Raw genomic sequence first — 4765 nt, forward strand, 5'->3', positions numbered from 1 at the left:
AGGAACGCCTCTAACGAAAAGCGTAGCCAATAGGAAAGAAAAAGCTCGCGAACTGCCACCTAACAGCCAGGAGAAGGAACCAATAGAAAGGAAGTTCTCGTAAATTACATGTACACTCGTAGCAACCAATAGGCATCCTCGGCATGATATTGACAGGACAGTTGTTCAATGAAATCTTACACTAGCCCACCTGATCCTTTTTTTGTGGCCTTGTACTCGACGTACTTTGAGCCGGTCTATCCTGGGCACGTTTCAACGAAGATATAGGAATTATATAGAGTCATTAGAGCAGGGGTCTTCAAACTTGGCCCTTTTATGACTTGTGGACTTCAACTCCCAGAATTCCTCAGCCAGGCATGCTGGCTGAGGAATTCTGGGAGTTGAAGTCCACAAGTCATAAAAGGGCCAAGTTTGAAGACCCCTGCATTAGAGCCTTTATTCAATTGATTGTGAACGGATATTTCTTTTCTCTGATGCCCAAAGGAGGACTCCGTGATTTCGATCCAAACAGCAGCAACTCCTACTTTTTGCTCCTGAATTTCATTTCCAGTTATTCTAACTTGCAGTTTTCATAAATGGGCGGCTTTTGTCTCTGTCCAAGTAAAGACAGATGATATTCATCTAGAGGTCGGCCTCTTTTGTACGTTTATGCACACCGAACGACTAACATGAGTCCTGTCCTCATTGCATAACTGTCAATCAAGATGAGTGAAGCGTAAGCAACCCAATCGAGACTGACTACTGTATATGGGCTGCAAAAATAAAAATAAAAATAAATAAATAAATCCTGCTCATCAGGAGATGCGGCACAGGACAGGGATTTTCAGCCTGAGCAACTGAGACGGGTGCGCTTCGGCTCCCAGAATATGCTGGCTAGGGAATTCTGGGACTTGAAGTCCACAAGTCTTCAAGTGGCTCGGGTTGAAAAAACATTTTGAGTTTTGTGCTGTCACTTTGCTGCCATCCTGTGGTCAGCTGGAGTTTAGCAGCCCAAATTCCATAGGCCTGCCAGAATCATAGGGCTCATATCTCACCAGGTAACTTACTTTTAGATTTTATTTATTTATTTATTTATTTTATTTAATTTGTATACCGCCCTTCTCCCGAAGGACTCAGGGCGGTGAACAGGGCCATAAATACCAAAATACAAAATTAAAAACAAATTAAACCCTAGTGCCCAAATGTAAAAATAAATTATATTAAAACAATAATTAAAACCCAAACCCATCAGACCAGGCCGGCTTGTTCAAACAAATTGGTTTTTAGATCACGTCGGAAGGAGCAAAGGTCGGGAGCCATCCGGAGCTCAACCAGTAAACGGTTCCAAAGGTCAGGCGCACCCAGAGAGAACGCCCTCCCCCTGGGAGCCACCAGACGGCATTCTCCGACTGGTGGCACCCTAAGGAGGCCCTCTCTGTGGGAGCGCACTGGGCAGAGGGAAGTTGATGCCGGCCGCAGGTGCTCCCTAAGGTATTCCGGACCCATGCCATGTAGGGCTTTGTAGGTCATTACCAGTATCTTGAATCTCACCCGGAAGGTAACCGGAAGCCAATGCAGTTCACGGAGCAGAGGTGTAATATGGGAGTATCGGGAGACCCCCAACACAACTCGCACGGCTGCATTCTGCACCAGTTGGAGCCTCCAAGTGGTCCTCAAGGGCAGCCCCATGTAGAGAGCGTTGCAGTAGTCTAACCGAGAGGTCACGAACGCATGAGTGACTGTACGCAAGGCATCCGGGTCTAGATAGGGCCGCAACTGGCGCACCAGGCGAACCTGGGCGAAGGCCCCCCTAGTCACAGTTACTATATGATCTTCTAAAGAAAGCTGTGAATGTAGGAGAACTCCCAAGTTGCGAGCCTTATTTACGGGGGGGTAATAACTCACCACCCATAGTGAGAGATGGAATGATCCGAATTTCCGGAGATGCTGGCACGTACAGCCACTCAGTCTTGTCAGGGTTGAGCTGAAGCCTGTTCCTCCCCATCCAGACCCGGACCGCCTGCAGGCAACGGGACATCATGTCGAGGGCATCACTGGGGTGGTTTGGGGTCGAAATGAAAAGCTGGGTATCATCAGCATACTGATGATACCCAACTCCAGCATACTGATGATACCCAACTCCAAAGCCACGAATGATCTCACCCAGAGGCTTCATATAGATGTTGAACAGGAGAGGCGAGAGGACCGACCCCTGAGGAACTCCACAAACGAGAGGCCTCGAGGTCGATCTCTGTCCCCCTGCGAACGTCCCAGGAGGTAGGAGGAAAACCACTGAAGAACCGTGCCTCCCACTCCCAATCCCCTGAGACGCTGCAGCAGGATACCATGGTCGATGGTATCAAAAGCCGCTGAGAGGTCTAATAGGACTAGGACAGAGGAATAACCCCTGTCCCGAGCCCTCCAGAGATCATTCACCAGAGCGACCAATGCCGTCTCCGTGCTGTGCCCAGGCCTGAAACCTGATTGGTACGGGTTCAGATAGTCAGTTTCCTCCAGAACCAAAGGGAGCTGATGCGCCACCACACTCTCAACAACCTTCGCAAGAAAACGAAGGTTGGAGACCGGACGAAAGTTGTTTAATACAGCTGGGTCCAAGGTAGGCTTCTTGAGGAGAGGTCTCACCACCGCCTCCTTCAAGACGGAGGGGAAACAACCTTCACTCAAGGAAGCAGATATCACCACCTGGAGCCAGCCTCGTGTTCCCTCCCGAGCCGCATAAACCAGCCAGGAAGGGCACGGGTCCAATAAACAAGTGGTGGAGCTCAGCTTCCTCATAATCCTGTCCACTTCCTTTGGAGTCACAGGATCAAACTCCTCCCAGATAACATCTACAAGACCACCCATGTCCTGATCGTCAGACTCTGCCCAGTCGGAGTCCAAACCAGATGCCACATCAATTGAGACTTTTCCCTTTATCTCATCCCCATCCTGCAACTGAGATGCCTTAAATCATCTTTAGCTATTCTGGTGTTAAAATCACGCTTTTCCTTTTCTCTTGACGCATGTTTTGCTGTGGACACTTATCAAGCACAAGTCACCACTTGGAAACCCAGGTTGAGTGCTAACACTAGACCTGCGTTTACCAAACTGAACCCAAAGCACAAAGATGAGTTTCAACTGGGAGAGAGAGACAGGCACCTCCAGCTAAGGCTGATTTTATCCCCAAGGAGTGCACTACAGCTACTGTAACTTTTCAACCTTTTCACAGATTGTACCACTTTTAGGACATGATAATATTCGAGTACCACCAGTGCTTAGCAAGGTCTCAAAAACCTGATGACTTTCCTCTCTCCCTTTCCTCTCTCTTTCACAGCCTCTACGCCTTCGTTGATCCCTCTGCTTCTCTCACAGAAGCCTCTCCTCCCTCTCTCTTTCTCCGTCCCCTTCTCTTTCCCTGTTTTCTTTTTTCTCTCTCCCTCTCCTGCCAAAATCTCCTCATTTTATATCCTCTCCTCTCCTCTCTCTCCCCTCCTCCTCCTCTTTTCCTCTCCTGGATGCGCCACTCTCTGGGGCTCAGGGAGAGCTCCAGCGTCAGTCGCTACCCCGGTCTCACTCCCCAATGCAGTCACCCACACCTCGACTGGCCATTGCACACAATGCTGATCAGCTGGAGCTGTGCGCACTGATCCTGGGGCCTCTGCCCCAGGCCTGTGCGGTGCTGCCGCCACTTCAGCACATCAGCACTGCCACCATTTCAGCTCATCCCCCCCGCTACACTTGTCTAGGTCGCGTACCACCTCCCAGGTGCCGAAGTACCACCAGTGGTACGCGTACCGCTGGTTGAAAAGCCCTGCTGTAGTCCTCCTTCAGTGACCATTTGTTCAGCGATCGTTTGAAATTATGATAATGTGGAGACTTGAAACTGTTCCTTGAAAATGTGGCCTTCGCAGCATCCCGGCAGTTATGTAAGAACGATTCAGGCACTTGGCAACAAGCTTGCAATTAGGACATTGCAGTGTGCCATGTTCATGTGATCACTATTTGCGACCTTCACGGCTAGTTTCTGACAAGTCAAGTTAATGGTGAAACCAGCAGGAAGTTGCAAACGGGTATCACATGACCACGGGACACTGCAATTGCATGGGATTTGGCTAACAACGATAGTCACAACTGCCATCATAAGTCAGTGTGGTCATATGACATTGTGCTTTACGACTGTCATGCAGTGACAGAATTGGTGGCCCTAATTACCATAGTTTATTTTATTTATTTTATTTTATTAAATTTATATACCGCCCTATTCCCGTAGGGCTCAGGGCGGTTTACAGGGAAAATTAAAAGCATAACATACAAAAATTAAAATCAGTTAAAACAATTAATTAATTCAAGTCCCCGAAATTTAAAACTAAAACCCAATTAAAAATTAAAACCCCTCAGTCTGGGCCAGACAGCTCGAAGAGCCAAGTTTTCAGGTCCCAGCGAAATGAACGAAGGTCGGGGGCAGTCCTAAGTTCCGTGGGAAGTTGGTTCCATAGGGCCGGCGTGCCCACAGAGAACGCTTTTCCCCTGGGAATAACCTGCCGGCATTCCTTAACCGGCGGTACCCTGAGAAGGCCCTCCCTGTGGGAGCACACAGGACGATGGGAAGTTGATGCCGGCAGCAGGTGTTCCCTTAGATAATCCGGACCCAAGCCATTTAGGGCTTTATAGGTCATTACCAGCACCTTGAATCTCACCCGGAGGGCAACCGGAAGCTAATGCAGCTCGCGGAGAAGAGGTGTTACACAGGAGTATTGGGAAACTCCCATCACAACTCGCGCAGCTG

This window comes from Vipera berus, assembly GCF_964194415.1.
Source record: "Vipera berus genome assembly, chromosome: Z".
Lineage (NCBI taxonomy): Eukaryota > Metazoa > Chordata > Lepidosauria > Squamata > Viperidae > Vipera > Vipera berus.